Here is an 18,903-nt window from a genome sequence, read left to right on the forward strand (position 1 = left end):
AAGACTATAAAACTCAATTTATCTACCTGATTCTTCCTAGAAGATACTGATCTCTGGTTCCTTCTGGCTTTTCTCTGCCCCCTCATAATTATCCCCACAATCCTAGTTTGGCCTAACACAAAACTAGACTACTGGCATTTGTAAAGGGTAGGCAAGGCTGGAGAGAATAGGTACATTCAACAGAAGATTTTTTTCAAGGTACTGAATAGCAAAGAAGGCCATGTGATGTATACTAACTTCTCCCAACCATCCAAAAAAAAAAAAAAAAATGAACATTTTCTGAGAGACTACATCACCTTGTAAATATATACATTCAGCACAGATGGTATAGATGTTTCCATCTTGAACACAGCATTTCATTTCTTCATTTTATACACTCAAAAAAATATTTGAAACATAATCCAGGAGGAAAAAAGAGACAGTATTGGTGCACCCATGCATGCATTGTTTTGCATAGTCATCATAGTAAAACAAAGCACAATCCTGATTTCCTAAAATTAGGGACCATTCCTAAAGTATTGCACTCAAGTGAGTGAGTCAATCACTATTGGCTTAGGATATATCATAAACCACCTCTCACTTCCAGCACCCCATATCATGTAGAAGAAGATGAGTGGATATCTGGACCTGTGAGGTTCTGATGGGGGATTGGGTAAGGGCAGAAAATCTTTCCTTTTTCTTGGTGATTATCATCATCATCACCCAAGTGCTAGCTGCATGATAATTCTATGTTTTCCTCCCTTATTTAATCCACAAATATAGTCAGTCTCCAAGGCTAACAGGTTCTCTTTCCTGAACATCCACATCCATCACCTTTTTTATTTCTTTTGCCATTATCTCAATTCAGGCTTGCATCATTTCTCACCTCAATGACTGGGTTAGCCTCCCAACTTGTCTCATTTCCTCCAGTATTGCCCTTGATATGATCCCCTACACTCAGCCAAAATAAGCTCTCTCAACTGCAAATCTGATCATCTCACTGTATTCCTCAAACTCCTGGGAAGTCCACCTTAGTTTTGGGACGTTTTCTCACAGCACTACCACTTCTCCCCTGGACCCCTCTTGCCTACTCTCCACCCCGCTTCCCACATGCACTTGACCCTGCAGAAATAGTAAATCTTTGCATTTCCTTCATTCATTCTCATATTTTACTCTTCTGAACTTCCACATGTACTTCGACCCTTGCCAAAAATGCCTTTCTTCTTTTTCACTGAGCAGTTTCCTACTTATTCTCAAAAGTAAAGCAATAACAATAATAAAAATGATAAATCTTTTAAGCACAAAATACAATCTCTAATAAAACAGTGCTTTCCTAGAAGGTCTACCTGGACTCTTGAGCGCAATGAAATGCTCATTTCCTATGCTTTCTGAGCAGCCTTTGCTAGAACTTCATAGAAATGACCATGGTCCTCTGATTATTGATTTAGTTGATACTGGAAGCTTCCAGTGTTCCATTACTTCTGCATTTCTAGTGCATAGTGTTTGGCCTGTATTAGACACTCAATAAACACTTTAGAATGTTAAATGAGAAATTTGAATTTAACATCTATTTCTGATAGTCTTTTCTGGTTGAAACACCCCCAAACAACCCAAAACTAATGAAATAATACAAGGGCATTTACTTATGAGAAAACTTAGGTATCATAGAAGCCAAGACAATGGATTAGCTGGTCCAAGGCTAGTACCAGTGAACACTAGGGAAATCAAGTCTCTTCCCTCCATCTCTTTAAGGTTATGTGCACTTTTGTTTCTGCTTCTCTTGGCCTGTTTCACTCTTCTCTACCTCTCCTCTGCAGACCTGCTTTGGTTTATACCTACTTAAGCCCACCTCAGCTCCAGCTTTACAGAACCTTATACTTTGGACATTTACTAGATACTGAGTCCTTGAGTCTTCACTCCAGTATCCCAATTAAGAGAAACTGATCACCCCCACTTGGAATTGTCCATCCTTGGCCCAGAAAGGTTTCTATCTGGCAATAAAGTGCATTCAGAGGCTATTCCTATGGGCAAGGGGAGGAGAAATGGGGAAGCTCTTATAGGAGGATTGTTGTACATCTGTAAGTGTCAAAACAGTGGATGACCAATTCTCATGACCATTTCCCAACTTATTTAAGCAACTGCATACTCATCAAGACTAGAGAGTTGTCTGATCTTCCTGCTTAAAAATATGCTTTCCTCAAGTTCACTTAGGACTTTATGAAGTGATGATCCATGAGGTCCTTTCCTAGTTTTGACATTTGGTGAAGCTGTGATTTCCCAGAACCAGAGAACACAAATTTCTGGAGACAAAACTGATCTTCAGAAGGAAGAGAAACATATTACACCGGATTCACTGTTAATAATTCAATGAAAAATAGTGACAAGAATGCATACCTGAATACATTTGTGTTACTTATGTTGTTAAATGAGTAATACTGCTCAGGATCCAGTTTAAGATGTCTAAGTACTCTGCTTTCACTTAAAAATATTTTTTTTTTCTAAAGCGTTATGTTATGAGTTGAATTCTGTTCCCCCCAAATTTGTAAATCCTAACCCTCATTACTGTCTCTGACTGTGACCTTATGTGGAAGTAGGATCATTGCAGATGTAATTAAGATGAGGTCATATTGTAGTAGGATGGGTAATCCAATATGACTGATACCCTTATCAAAAAAGGGAAAATTTGAACACAGACATGTACACAGGTAGAAAATCATCTGAAGATGACTACAGAAATCAAGATGAGAGCTCCGCATGCTATGGAATGCCAAAGATTGCCACAAAACCACCAGAAGCTAGGTGGAAGGCCTGAAACAAGCTCTTCTTCATAAGTTTTTGATGGCATCAATCCTGCCAATACCTTTATTTTGGATTTCTAAGCCCCAGAACTATTAGATAATAAATTTCAGGAGTTCCCATTATGTGGCTCAGTGCGTTATGAACCAGACTGGTATCCATGATGATGCACATTCAGTCTCTGGCCTTGCTCAGTGGGTTAAGAATCTAGCATAGCTGTAAGATGTGGTGTAGGTTGCAGACACAGCTCAGATCCCGGATTGGTGTTGCTGTGGGTTGTGGCTGCGTCATAGGCCAGCAGCTGCAACTCTGATTCAACCCCTAGCCTGGGAACTTTCATATCCAGCAAGTGCAGCTCTAAAAAGGAAAAAAAAAATATTTTATTTAAGTCACTCAGTTTGTGGTACTTTGGTACAATAGACCTAGCAAACTAATATATACAATGATGATAAAATTAGAGTTATAATCTTGGAAAAATACAAAGAATATATACAATAAGAAATTCAAGATGACCAAGTCTTCAAGAGAAAAAGGTATACTTTTAAGATTAGTGTATAAAGAGTTCAGTTCACAAACAGAAGCCCAAGGATTAGAAATTTATTGCTTCTGTAAATCTTCCTTGGACTGTTTTGCTTCCTTCTTCCTTCCTATTAAATTTAATGCAAATTAGGTTTCATAAAACTACCACTCATTAAAGTCATCCAAATTGATACTAATGTATGCTTTCCAACTTTAGTTTCCTTATCTAGCAATTGAAAAGGTAACGGGAAACATCTCTTAAGAGTTTATGAGAGTACTGGATAAAAAAGAATGTAAAATGCCAGGGCCTAGCAGAGAGTAAGTGCACAGTGAAAGTCATTCATTTTTCTCAAAGTCAGAAATTATTTATGCTCTCCAGTTTGCATGGAGCAGTTACCCAGATTCCATTGCTGGTTAAACTCAATCTTTCCAAATAGATTATATTTCAGATAGATCTTTTTTCTAAATTGATCACTTTTGGAAGAAGAGGATCATGAGTTTATATTCTGTGTTTCTTCCCCATTCTCCACAAAGTCTAGCATAATTATGAGCACAACACATATTTTAAAATGTTGCACAAATATATTATGTGTAAAAATACTTATTAATAGGTTAGAGTTGAATTTAAGAAAATCTAACCATCTGGATGACTTAAGTATCCCTTTAGAAATGCTTTATAGCAATATTCTTAATTTTGAAGTTTCCAAATGCATAGAAAAAAGAACATGAACTTTGTAATAAGTGAGATTTGTATTGTATTCTGCCCCTTATTTGCTCTGAAGACTAGAGAGTGATTTTATTTTCCTAAATTTCATCAAATGTATCTGTAAATACTGGATCTTTTGTGCAGATAGGAAAGATAATACATGTAAGAAACATAATAGAATACCTGACATTTAGTAGGTGTTCAGAAAGGTAATTTTCCATTGCCCATTTTTATGTTTGAACTCCAAGGAAATTAGATAGATGGAGAGAGAGATACAGAGGGGAAAAGAAGAAAAAGAAGAAAGAATGACAGGTGAAAGAAAGAAAGAAAGGAGGAAGGAAGGAATAAAGGTAGATTTCATGAAGTTAGCTCACGGTGACTGTGGATGCTGGATAAATGAGTCTGAAATTCACAGCACAGGCAGTCAGTAAAATAAAATAATGAACTGGCCAAAAACATGGGCATGGGACAAAGCGGATACTCTCCCTTACATCGTTGTATTTTCATTTAGTCATTTGCCATATTAAACGCACCCACACACATAGAAAAAGAAAGTTTTAACAGAAGAAGCTGCTCCTTCTCCTTACCTTCTTCCATGATAGGGATTCAGAGTGAATGAAGTAGATGCTTGATGCCAGTTCTATACTTGCTCCCCAAAATTCCCATCCTATGTGCATATCCTCTATTTGCTCTACTTGTATATAAGAACTTTTCTTTTTAATCAGGGTAATGCATGCATAATTAAAAAATAAAATTGTGTGAAAAAAATGCCACACAGAGCAATTGAAGATGAATAAGTACCAGGAAAAAGAAAAAAAGAGATAGAGATATAGGGAGCACATAATATAAAAAGTACACAGAATGCTACCTTTCATTTATCCATCAGGAACTACTCAGTGGTACCATTTAGAGATTTTTTTCCCACTTTAAAAAGATTAGTGAGTATCAGTATAAATATTTGCTGTGATTTCTCCCTATGGGTCAATGCAAAGTAGTGACTTGCTAATACATTCCTGGGAAAAAAAAAATACAGATTTTGATATTAAATCTAGAAACATGAAGGTTTTGCAAGGAATAAAAGGCAATATGTGAGTACAGATAGCAAAGGTTTAAAGCTTAAAAGGGCAAAATAAAATAAAATAAAATAAAAATTTTAAAAAAAGAAAGAGGGTTAGTGAAAAAACTGAAAAGTAGATGTGAATTCCATTTCATTGCGGTGATCTCCTCCATCCTGGGTTGTACAAATGAAAGTTGAGAGACAGTGAAAAGAATGAGCAGAGTCAGGATTTACTGCAGGTGTGATATTTCAACAGATTTCTGGAAGATGGGAAGCAGACGACATAAGCAGAGGGATAAAAGCTGAAGAGAAATCCAAAATCCAGAATTTGTGCAATAAGCCTTCAGCTAAACAAGAAACCTATCTTTTCAGCTAAACCCACAGAACCTCTAAACTCAGAGTCGAGGGATACCAAATCAGAATTTGGTCTGAAAACACGAAAATTAAAATCTGACTACAGAATAGCCATGCCAGGTGCCCTGCTCTTCCCTGTTGTGCATGTCTCATCCTCCTGAACAATAGGAATTTATCATCCACAAGGTTTAATTGAAGAATTTAAATGAACCGCAACAAAGGAACTTGGACTTCTAGTGAGAGACTTGTTGGCCCATAGTAAACCCAAGTGCTTCCCCTCCAGGCTTTTGGAGAGCCCCATTGTAAAGGTTGGTTCTCTACTCACCAACCTGGAGAAAGGCAGGTTTCTGGCTTTCCCTGACATTAAACTACCAACCAACCTTCCATCCAGGGAATGAGAGGATAGAGGAAGGCACTCACAGCTATTTTCTAAAACCATTGACTCAGTCTTCTATTTACAGACATGCCTCTCCCATCCGTTGTTATGTCAAAGGAGCATCTCTGGTTTAGTGACTGCTTCCCTCATATCTGTTTATCGCCAGTATCCTGCACAGGGCTTGGTGAAGGCAGAAACAAGAATCTTCATGTGTTCCTGTGAAGGCTGAATGCCTCTCAGGAGGTGTCCATTCCACCAAATCTTTCTCCTGTCTTAAGACTTCCATTGTTGTTCATTTATTCATTGAAAAAGTATTTATTGATCATGGCCAAGAACCCTTCTACAAGTAGAGATCAAAACATATTTTAATGGAATGCAATTGCTAAAATATTTTTGGATAATAAAAGAAAGTCTCAGGTTTGAAATTTTGGATGGCAAAAGAAAGCCGCAGGATTGAAATAAAACATGACCTTAATTTCACTTGAAGTTGTTTATTTCTAATGAGAAAGATGATGATAACTCTTATTTTTTGATGTGAGCCAAGGATCTATTTCTTTCTTCTGCCTTTAAATTTCTTGCAATTCATATGAAGATGACACTACGAGTATAAGAGAGAAGAAATGGAAAAATAAAGCATAGTTCTTACTTAAAACATATTAACAAGAAGGTATAATTGGGAAATAATGAGTGTCCTAAAATCAAAAATGCAATTATCTTTGCAAATATAACTTTAAAAGATAAACAGAAAAATACCTATAAAAACCACAGATCCCTAGCTTCCTTTCTCTCTACTTAGTGATTTTACAAAGTTTTGCCACCTTTTTTTTCCTACCTTTGTATTCTTGGCCTCAAAGTCTATTGTTATTCAAAAGGTGGAAACAGATGATCAGATATTTCTGATACCATAACTTGCAACTCACCAATGAAATGGGGAAGAATAAACAAACCAAATAAATAACAGAACATACCTTGTTGAATAGAAAATTCCCACAGTCACTGAAATCCACTTCCAACAGTAATCTCAATACACAGAAGGCTTGGCTTGCAATGCCCGTACCTCAGAAACAAGGGCCAGGGAAGGGGACAGGGGAAGAGGGGAAGGTTGTCAAACTTAGAACATCAAATGGGTGGTGACACTTGCCTGCTTGTACACTGTGATAAGGTAGAATGGCAATATGAAAAACATCTTCTCTGACTGTTTGTAAACACAGATTTGTGAGCACTTGCCCTTAAGATAGAATTCAGTTTGTATCGTTATTCTATTTATCCCAAACTGGAGATTTGTTGTAAGTAAAGTTTTGTTCCCAGGAACATGAAAGGAAAACATGTAAATCCTCTCTGGACTAACATTTTCCTTTTTTTTTTTTTTTAAAGTTTTAATTGGCATATAATAAATTACACATGCTTAAAACATACAAATTTGTTGAGTTCTACACTTGTGAAGCCATCACTGCCAAAGAACAAAGACAAAAACTAAAACAAAAACAGGTGCATCATCACTCAAAGTTTTCCCAAATCCTTTGTAATTCCTCTTTCCTCTCCCTTCCTGGCCATTCAATCTGGTCCCAGGTAACAAAGGATCTGCTTTCTGTCACTATAGAAAGTTTGCATTTTGTTATTTTTCATTCTTTTATATAAAAGGAATTATACAGTATATGCTCTTTTTTGTATATCTTCTTTCACCTCTATAATTATATGAGATTCATTCATATTGTTGTATGTAATGGTAGTCCATTTCTTCTGAGATTAGAAGAGGAAGAGTAAAAATTGTCTTTATGCACAGAGGACATTATCACTGATGTGTAAGATCTAGTGGAATCTAGTGGCATAAAATTGGACTTAGTAAAATTGTAGAATATGCAGAAACCAATTGTATTTCTACAGATTAGCAAGAAAATTTGAATTTTTTTTTTTTTTTTTTTTTTGCTTTATAGGGCCACACCCAGGATTATGGAAGTTCCCAGCCTATGGGTGGAACTGGTGCTGCACCTGCCAGCCTGCACCACAGCCACAGCAATGCAGGAACTGAGCCTCCTCTGTGACCTGCACCACAACTCATGGAAATGCAGGATCCTTAACCACTGAGTGAGGTCAGGGATGGACCCCACATCCTCATAGATGCTAGTCTGGTTTGTAATCCACTGAGCCACAGCAGGAACTCCTGAAAAACAGGAATTAAATAAAAAAAAATACCTTTTGGAATAGCATAAATTATAAAATAGGTATAAATTTGACAAAAATGTTTAAAACCTTTTTAGTAAAAACTAAAATGCCATGGCTAAGATAAATTAATGAAGACATACATAAATGGGAAAATACACTATGATTATCTTGAAAGGAATATTTTAAGATGCAAATGTTTCCCAAATTAATCTATAGATTCAACATAATGCCATTCTACATTATTAAGAATTTTTGTCTACTTGAAAAGATGTTATGAAATTCATATAAAAATTCTAAGTACTTTAAAGAAGTACAAAGTAATTTAAAGAAGATGAAAGTTGTATAAATAATACTTCTTGATTTCAAATTTATATAAGTTGACAATGATCAAAATAGTGTGGTACTGATATAAAGATATCTAAATAAGTGAATGGAACATAATAGAGTCCATGAATAATCTCCCAAATATAGGGACAACTGATTTTTGACAGAGGTGGAAAGGCAATTTAGTGCAGAAAGGATAATATTTTTAATAAATGGCATTAGAGCATTCTGTATCTATAAGCAAAATATAAATTCCTATTGATACCTAACACTATATAAAAAAGTAACTCAAGATGTAGCATAGACATAAATATGCCACCTAAAGCTACAAAATTTCCATAATGAATGTTGGAAAAATCTTGTGACCTTCGGTTAGGCAAAGATTTCTTAGCTATGACATCAAAAGCATGATGTAAAAAAAAAAATGGATGATTTGTACTTCAGTAAAATTCAAAGCATCTGCTCTTCAAGAAAAGACAAGCTACAGACTGGAAGGAAATTGTCACAAATTTTATATTTCATAAAGGACTTATATCCAGCATACATAGAAAAGTAAAAAAATTCAACAATAGGAAAAAAGGCAATAAAATATGGGCATACCATTTGATTAGACACCTTGACAAATTAGGTATGGCCAATAAGCCCAGAAAAAGTCACTCACTACTGTGAGTCATTTAGGAAAGGCAAATTAAGCCCATAATGACATAGCAGTGCACATCAATTAGGATGACTGAATTAAAGGAGATTGCCCTTAGTCTTGGGGAGGATATGGAGAGATGGAAATTCTCATAAGATTCTCGTACTGAAGGGAATGTAAAATAGTATTATTATATATACTTTGAAAAACACACTGGAAATTTTTTAAAAAGTAAGACACCATATGTTCTACCATATGATCCAACTATTCTTCTCTTAGGTATTACCCCAAAATAATGAAAGAATCTCTTCATTGAAACATTAATGCACAAATGTTCAGAGCAACGTTTTTTATAATAGTCAGTAACTGGAAAGGACTCAGATATCCATTAACAGATGAATAGATAAACAAATTATGGTATATCCTTGTAATGGAATACTATTTGGCAATAAAAAGGGATGGGCTACAGATACACAGAATGGTAAGGATGAATCTCAAAATAATTTTGCTGAGTGAAAGAAATCAGACAAAAGAATACATATTGTATCATTTAATTTATATACAAGACTAGTAAATACAAATCAATTTAAAGTGAAAGAATGCAGACCAGAGGTTTCCCAGAAACAGTGGGAGAGGGAGATTGGAGGCAGGGATCAGCAGGAGGTGGCAGGGAACTCTTTGCTCTTGCATATGTTCTTTATCTTGATTGTAGTGATCTTTTCACAAGTGTATAGGTATGTTAAAACTTTTAAATTGAGACACTTTCCATACACACAGTTTATTGTATGTTGGTTATGCTTCACAATAAAGATGTTAAAATAACAAAAATAGTAATGAGCATAACAATAAAACAAAATCTGAAATGGAACTAAGGTAGCCAGGCACACAAAAGTACATTCTCTGATTTCCTACACATGGAAGTCTTGAGTTGACCAAACTAATCCAAAGTGATGGCAGTCAGAATAGTGCCTCCTTCTGGAGTGGGGGGTGTGAGGGGTGGAGGGAGGAATGACTGTGAAGGGGTAGGTGGGAAAGTTCTCAGGGCAGAATGATCTGTATCTTGATCTCTAAAATAGTAATAAAAATTGACACAATATTTCAATAGTAATTGAAAAATAAACAATTTTCAGAAACATTATGTTTGATACAATGGAATGGAACACAAAGGACTGGACTCTCCATATTATTTTCCATGAAAAAATATGCTTTTTGTCTGCTCTCCCCTCCCTTGGAGATTTTGATGCAATTAGCATTTTAGAGGCTCTAAGGATTTTGCAGTACACCAACTTGCTTAACTTTGTTTTAAACCAGAGTTTTCAAGACTTATTGGACCACTGAAACATTTTTTTTTTATTTAACACTTTTAAACATCTGATGGAACAAGTGTTCCAAAGGGATATAATTTAGGAAACGCTAAACAAGCCAATTAAAAATATACTGTTTAAAATCTCCGGAGGTTTAGAGAGGTTAATTGTTTTTGTCAGGGCTCACGCAGCCAGCAAAGGGTAGAGGCAAGATGGAAAACACATGGGTGTCTGATTCAAACCAATGTTCATGCTTCCAGTCCTCACTTACCTGCCCCTGGCCTCAGTTTTCTCATCTATAGAATGAGAAGATGAGAGCCGAGAGTGTGTGATAGCAATCAGCACCCTACTTTCTCCACGTGTGTATTTTGGGTGGCTTAATTAAATGTGCTCAGCTTCAGATTCCGCAGCTACAAAATAAGAGTAATAATACTCTAACTGAAATGAGAATTTCACAAATAATTTCTGTAAAGCACCCACGTTTTTTTCCCTCACCTTTTAATCTAAAAGTACAGTCTGATAAAATCAGAGATGTTTTAAAATGGTGTAAGTCTTGAGCTTGTCCATACTAGACTATTCTGTATGTGAAAGATCAGTCATTATCCTTCTGCTTCAGGTTTTCATCAATAAATACCAGGCTTGGCATATAGAGATATTCATTAAATATCCTACCTCACCCATCTGGCTGTAAAAAAGCATAATTTGAATTTTAATATTTGATGTATTTATTAATAAGAACAGACATCATGATGTGCTTAAAGATCATGCAACTAATTTGTTTCTATAAAAATATCATTTCTTTCTATCATTATACAACTCTAAGAGAAATGTATTATGCCATTTGCACATTGGAAAATTGAATTCCAGAGTATCCAATGATACTCTTAATACTTCCAGGGCTTTGGAGGTATTAAGAGATGGAACCTCACCATCAATTAGATATCTCTGCCTCTCATCTCTCTCTGCTTCTCTCCAGGGCACCACTGGTTAGAGTGCTTCATTGTGTTTTAAAAAGTGCTCATGGACCAGGAACCTGTTTGGGGATTATTGCTCTATTTTTCTCTATCACACAGGGCAGAACAGAACTCATCTGTGGTGTCTTTGAAGCTCTGCAATTTGAGATTTGGAAATACAGTGTTTTTCATTACACTTGCCATTTATCAAGTTCTTAGGCTGTTTCTAAATTTCTCTTTGAGAAAAATAAGAATAACAATCAGATTTGATACGGAAATGGAATAATAAAAAAGAGTACAGAAACATGTTCCCCACCACGCACACAAAAAGACGTATGGTCTTTTGCTTTAACATCATGGAAAGTAACATTGTAGCATACCCTTTGGAATTTTCAAGAAATAAAAGATGTGATTATAGCATTCTGATTCATAATGCAAAACAGTAATAATAAGAAGGTAATATGAGGCATGAACAACATCTTAACATGTGAAAAACTAGACGTTATCAATTAGAAGGTTTTTCAAGCATAGCTCTGCAAATGCCAAATTTTTATGCAGTCAATAATGATATTCACTAGCCATTTACTCATTAAAAAAACCCATGTTTTTGAGTGTGTACTATATATCGTGTCCTGTAATAGGTGGACCTTGAAAGATTAAAGTCATTCATGATTCTTCTCTTATATAATATAGCAAAATTTCAAAGAAAATTAGAAGAAAAATGAGAAAAATGACAAGATTATTAAATGAAGAAAATAAGTCTACAAAGAAAAAATAAATTAAAATAATAAAATGTCAATAAATTCAAGCTGCCATGATACAAAACTTGTGGGCCCATCTATTCTCCCCAATGCTACTGTTCCCTTCTTGTAGATTTTTCTTCTACTTTATTATAATTTGCGTTGTATGTTGTTTTAAAAGGCACCATAAGTTATAAGACTTGACATAAGAATTTGTTGACCTAAGCACTTATTCTCTAAATATTTACTGAGAACCTACTAGGTGAGGACACCAAATTAGGTGTTAGAATAGGAGATGCCTCTCTAGCTGAGTAAGTTTGAGGCTTCTTGCAAAAGATCAGCCTTGCTAAACAGTTCCCTTCAAGAATATACCAAGTGATCCGATAAAGTGCTCCTATTTTTAAATATCGCAAGTCGTCCAATCTCCTGAGTCATACCTAGTACTCTGGGGAACCATTGTGTTTGGAATAGAATGAGTAATGCTGATAGCTACCATGTTGGTAGAGTGACTGGTACATTTAAAGCTGTATTTATCTCATTAGATCTTTATTCTGACTTGCTACAACATACTGCCTTTGAAGTGTTTTTTTTCCCCTTCCTTTTTCCTTCCTCCTTCTTTACCTTCCTCACTCACTCTCTCTTTTCCTCCCTTCCTTGCTTTATCCTTCCTTTCTTCCTTCCTTCCTATTATTGTCTAGGATATACATGATAAACAGGTTGTTGGCAATCTAGAGTGGCAAATAAACAATCACATCACTCATGTGATGAATATTATTATTCCAGAATTATAGGAAGTTTTGAAAATACGAGATAAGGGTAAGGAGTAGGAGAATGACACTCTAAACAAAGTTGTGTTTTTGTTTTTGTTTGTTTGTTATGGCTACATCCACAGCACATGGATGTTCCCAGGTCAGGGATTGAAACTGAGCTGCTGCTGAGACCTCCTACAGCTGTGGCAATTTTGGATTGGATCTTTAACCCACTTCGCCTGGCCAGGGATTGAACCCATACCTCCGCAGTGAGGAAAGCCAGTATAGTCGGATTCTCAGCCCCCTGTGCCATGGTAGGAACTCTCAAAGTTGTGTTTTTAAGATTTTTATGAGAGTACTATAGGCAAAACTGGGATGGCTAACATATTTTTAGAGTCAATAACCCATGAGTTCTGATAAGGAGCAAATTTCTTGAGAGGTCATTGGCCTTCAGTAGCAGAACAGAGGGACTGATGAGCAACATTAGATATCTGTCTTCTTAAGCAGAACTGACTGGTTGCTGGGCTGGGTTATGCTAAGCAACTTATCGACCTAAATTTCTGATTTCTCAAGCCTCTTACAGACAACATGACAAAGACATGATAAAGTGCTAAAGCTGACGAAGACTTGCTGATGAGAAACAAATGATTCTGCCATTAGCATCGATTGCTAATTGATCGGAAAGGGAGTAAGTGTGAACATACACAATCAGTTCAGACAAGGGACACATTGACTAGTGGCCACAGAATGTCTGCTTTAATCTTATTCTACAAGGTGTTTCCCAGGAAGGGATATCCTGGCCAGGAAATGTAGACCCTTTAGCATAAAGAGATTCTAAGGAATCTAGACATGAGAAATATGGAAGGGTGTTTCTTATAGGTGTAAGGAGAGTTAAGTATTCTTCATTGCGGAACTACATTAATGAGGTCCATACTAAGTTATTTACCTAATTAGTCATGTCTAAAAACTTCACTATGTCCATTAATCAAACTACTACTGTATTTTTTGCAACTAGGAATCTGCTTTGGCAATGCCATATAGAGTTGTAGAATGACATCTTGGAGTTCTTCAGGGGCAGTGGAATCAGCAATCGATGGAGACAAGGAAGACAGGACCAGGTATTTGCTTTATTAGCTTGCTCTGACTGAGAGGAGAGAAACAAATAAACATGAATACAAATGAATGTTCTCTTTGGTCTTCAGGTGAATAAAAGAATAGCGCCTCTTCCTCATGCCCTGAAATCCAATGAGCTTAGTTGTAACAGACAACTAAGAAAGAGATGCTATTAGCTTTTAGGGCAGAATGGTGTGTTTTAAAAGAGGGGTAGGGAAGTAACCTTAATTTTCCATCATATAAGGGTGATTAAATAGATTACAGTAAAGAAAGTGAAATGCATCTAAAAGTGAGATATTTCTATTCTTACTGATATAGGAAGATTTCAGTGTAATTGCAGTATGCAATTATGAATATGTACAATATAATTCCCTTTTATAAAAGAAAACTACACATGCATACTTGTCTGTAAGTACAGAAAGATGAACAAGTCAGGAGCACCAAACCTATCAGTGTTGGAAATAGAGAGTAGGAACAAAACTACTAGACAGAGAATTGTATTTTATAGTTTCTCTCTGTGTATGTTTATATGTATACATGTGTGTGTGCTCCTGCATCCAGAAAGCTAGTAGGGTCAGTCATTCTTCTGTTCATTATATAATTCAATGATTTTAAATTTGAATATTATGACACAAAATCATTAGCAAAAATTAACTGCTATAAAACCAAAATATGTATTTGAATTAAAGGAAATTATTTTCTGGTAATAAGTAATAATATCAGACCTAGAAATGTTTTGAATCAACTCTGATGAACGCATAGGATTTCTTCTGGCTCTTGCTCTCTTGTCGAATCCTGTTTAAAGTTTCCTCTGTCTCAAGACATTCTCAAACTTTTGCCACTTTTAATTTAACTTGCACATCCTGATGTGAAATCAGCTTAGAAATGGAGTCTAATTTCATTCCTTTTTGTTATTTAGTATGTATTTATGTATTTATTTATGTATTTATTTAGTTTTTCCTTGTTATGATTGTACCTGTGGCACATAGAAGTTCCTGGGCTAGGGAGCTGCAGCTACAGGCCTACCCTGAAGCCATGGCAACACTAAGTCTGAGCTGCATCTCTGACCTACGCCACAGCTTGTGGCAACACTGGATCCTCAGCCCACTGAGCAAGGCTGGGGATCGAACCCACACCCTCATGGACGCTATGTCAGATTCTAAACCTTCTGAGCCATAACGGGAATTTTTAAATTCATTTCCTTTTGTATTGAAGGCAAAGAGTCCCAGATAGTAAATTAGCCAGATATAATTGAAGTCATAATATTTTATCCTTCTCATTTTTTGTACCACTGAAGCATGGCCCTGAACAGGATTCCCCATAGTATAGGACTTCTAAAAGCTTCAGAATAAAATCGTGTGAAATTGATTTGCTCCCAATCACTGAACAATGGTTCATCTTCCAACCATCTCCATTCCAGTCCCTTCTATAATTTAACCACTGAAATGTATCCCTAACTCCAACTCTGCTTGTCCACTTCCTCCATTCTCCAGCTCACGTGTCTGCCCTTAGGCCTGATGTAGAGAACTAGGGTAAACTATGTCACATCAGATTCTGAAGGCAGAGTGGAATTGGGTGTACATCTGTGGTGGCTTCTTATGGATCAATTCAGCAGAGCTGGAAATATGATTCCCAGAATTACCTTCCCACTGTGATTTAAGATTGGCCACATAGAAATTTGTGCATGGTGGGGAAGGTGAAGTGAAATAGCAGTCCTGCTCTGGATTCGTAAGGAGGCTGCTGGCACAACTGTAGCTCCTGTATCCTGTCCCTGTCCTGCTGGCTCGCTTTACAGATATGAGAGATCATTGGGCCCCCCCTTCACTCTGGCTTCCACAATATCTCTTCTTTCAGTCTCTTCAAGTCTTAGGCCAAGAGTGTCAGCTCCCTCTGCAGATGACCATCCAGTTTACAGGCAGTGAGAGACATGAAGAGAATCAATTTGTCATGGGTTCCCATTTGTCTTCATAGGTTACAGTTTGTCCTCATGGATTTCAGAGTATCCTTGCCCTCTCCCACTCTATGCTCAGTTTTCCTTCCCAATCACCAGTTTGCTGACCTACAGTGACCCCAGACCCCCACCTCAAATGTGTAAGTTTCAATCCCCTTGATAATTTCTTTACTCAGCATCTCTCATTGTGGTTCTGCTTCCCTTATTGAAACCTCAAGAATACAGTGGTGGAAATATAACTTCAATATCTGGTATATCAGGAAGTTCTGGGCCACAGAATAGGAGACCATGGAGCTCGTGTTGCTTCAGTATTAATATATTTGACCCAACTCGTAGAGCAACTCAGAATTTCTTGTCAGAAATGATTCAGAACCCTTACAACCAGGCTTTGAACTCTAAGAAATTTTTCTCCAGCACATTCTTATGGGAAAAAAAAAAAAAAAACATTTAGTATTCTCCCTCCCTTATCAGATGGAAAAGTATTTGAAACACAGAAGTGTATATAGTATTCCCCTTGTGCTGTGGAAGTTCTAACAGTGTTTACCTGAAATGTTTCTATCATTCCCAAACTTTGGGGTTTCTGTTGGTGATTGGCGAGGAACAGATTGCACTTTCCTGAACTGAAATCTAATGAATGCCACAATGTGAAAATAAACTGAAGACACTTGAAGAAGAAAAAAAAAAAATCAACTCATTTCAAGAAATCTAAGCTTTTTTTTTTTTTTTTTTTGCTTCTCTCCCTCACTTGCAGCCAACTAAGCTCCCCACACATTCTGATTGTCGTCTCCCGCACGGTGTCTGTGGTGGTGACAACTGATTCATGTGTGCATTTGCATATCCCCTGGTGCCAGCAGCGGAATACAGAACGGGGCCTCCTGCTCTGGCAGCCGACACAGCACTGGCAAATCAGGGGCTGTCAGAAACAGCTGTCCATTAACTGAGTTTGTGGAAACAACCAGGAGCTGTTTGAAAATGCTAGGTGGTAGAATTTAATTGGAGTAGCAACTGTTCAAAATTAAGATTAAAAGGACCAGTCAGTCAATGTGGATTTCATGACATCTTAAAAATAACATTTCAGGTGTGATTAATGCTGCATCAAGTTTGCACATTTCTCTCTTTGCCAACGAGGCCTATTTTCTGTGAGTGTTTCAGTGAGTGTATGTAGCCCTTAGAGCTCAAGGGTTCCCAAGGTCAGTATCCTATTCCCTATGCTGAGATCATTGCTGCTTTAAGAAAAGGAGATTTTAATAGAGATCATAAGCAAATTGAATAGGATGGAAACTAGTGGTCTTGGAACAAGCAAGCTTGGTAGTTTTGGAGATAGACATTGCTCTTGATCCATTCTGTGAGGCAACTCAGCCAAGAGCAGCCCCACCCTACCTTCTAGGCCCTCTTCCCCTTCTGGCCTCTGAGTTGTGGAGAAGGAGTCCGGTATCAATGGCCCATGTAATCCTTGGCTCTTCTGAGTTTGCCAAAAAGGATATGAGATGCTGCTGACATTGAAGCGAGGGTGAAGGTGAGGGGGTAGGGTGGGGTCGGAGATGAAGACTAGTAATAGTATCCGAGAGTACTTTTTTTTTTCCTCCTGAAAAAAGTCTCAATTCTAGCATGTCATTAAGATTAGAAAATAATTCGAACATGACAAAAATAGCCCCTTATCATTTGGAACAGAATTGAAACTTCAAATTTAAATAACTCTTTTAAATTCATGATTGCACTTTTTACCACCCCAATAAACATTCTCTGTCCCACATTCCTAATTCTTATTGTCAGTGAAACTGCAGATTTGGACTGGTTGTTTAGTTTCCTTTTTGACATTTCCTATTAAACAGTGTAACATTATTCCATTACGAATATTACGAATGTCCATTTTAAGTCTCTTTAAAAAGGTGCATGTTGAATTTAGCTGATCAGGAAAAGCAAGTGCATAGTATGGGTAAATATATTTTTTTTTTTTTGTAGACCTTTAAAGAAAGACAAAATACATCTGAGTGGATATACCATAGAGTCAGAGTAAGGACAATATGTGTGAAGCTGCGGTTCTGGATAGGTAGCTCCTGGTAGCCAGAAGAGGTGACAGCTGGTGGCTTGGTAAACAGATTTCAGTTTAGGATTTTCTGAACATTTTAATACGCTTCTCCACTCTATCTTTTGTTCCCACTTCAATAACAAAGCCACTTTCTAGCTGTTGCCTTAAAATATCAGATCAGTTGGGAAACAGATAAAGCAAGGATAAAATCAGGTGGCATTAAAATAAAACATTTCTCAATTTCTAATGAAAATTTCTCAATGTATAATGCAATATGATAGCAATACTGGGGATGTGAGGGGAAAGGAAATTACCCAAAAGAAGAGAGCATTTGCAAAGGGCAATGCATGTGTGGAGTTTCATTCCTCCAAGTATGTTTCCTTAAATTATATCTTCTCTTCCCAAACTTTGTGTATCTCCCAGTTTCTACTAAACTGATCAAGACACTAGCTGACTGGTGGTGCCTTGAAGAAAAAAAAAAACAAAAACAAAACTGTGAATAGTGAAACTGACAATGGCATTGAAGACAATGCTCTTATTAACAGCCTCACTCATTTCGAAGATGTCAGCTATAGAAGGGAACAGCTATATTTGAGTTCCACTGTATGTGTGGCATGCATTGGCGTATCTCGATGAAAAGTGCCAATTTATGTTTGTTGTAAAGATCTGTAAATACTGTCTTATGGCAGCTAATTTTTAATTGTTGCCAGCCTCAGGGGAAAATGTGATTGAGTTCTCTCTGCTGCTCACATTATATGTGTGAGATGCAGTCAGACAAGTGGGGCTGTTCTTTGAGTGAAAATGTTTCCCTCCGGCTTGAGAGAGGGAGAGAAAGGCTTCGGAATTCATCTTTTCCTTTTCTGTTTTTAGTTACATTAAGTTTATGTCCAGGAGACATGGCTGTAGCATTGGCTCAGGATTTAACTGAAATAAACTGCTAATATTTCTGTGATTTAGATTCTAAGTGAAGTAGTTGTTGGGAAATTCTAATTTTGAGTAAAATGATAAGTTGAGCAGAATGTAGAAGCTAACATTTCATTTCATTGTGTTCTGTTGAAAGAATCATGGAAAGAATTCATGTTTCAGTATTATCCTGGTATTAATATCCTCACTTTTAGTTAGAGCATACCGAAAAAAAGTGCAGATTGTGACA

At 36.7% G+C, this 18,903-nt stretch overlaps 1 long non-coding RNA gene across 1 annotated transcript in view; it reads left to right on the forward strand.

The window, feature by feature from the left end:
- The window catches only part of LOC106504490 (uncharacterized), a 754,869-nt gene extending 736,626 nt beyond the window's left edge, over positions 1-18,243 (forward strand). The window contains exons 16-17 of the long non-coding RNA XR_014810930.1: positions 13,673-13,775; positions 16,473-18,243. This is a non-coding gene — a long non-coding RNA (uncharacterized LOC106504490). The remainder of the gene's footprint in view (positions 1-13,672; positions 13,776-16,472) is intronic.
- The last annotated feature ends 660 nt before the right edge of the window (positions 18,244-18,903 follow it).

This window comes from Sus scrofa, chromosome 7 (assembly GCF_054392235.1).
Source record: "Sus scrofa isolate SSC_HxYL_T2T_F1_AM1 chromosome 7, Sscrofa_HxYL_maternal_Yorkshire_Landrace_v2.0, whole genome shotgun sequence".
Taxonomy (NCBI): domain Eukaryota; kingdom Metazoa; phylum Chordata; class Mammalia; order Artiodactyla; family Suidae; genus Sus; species Sus scrofa.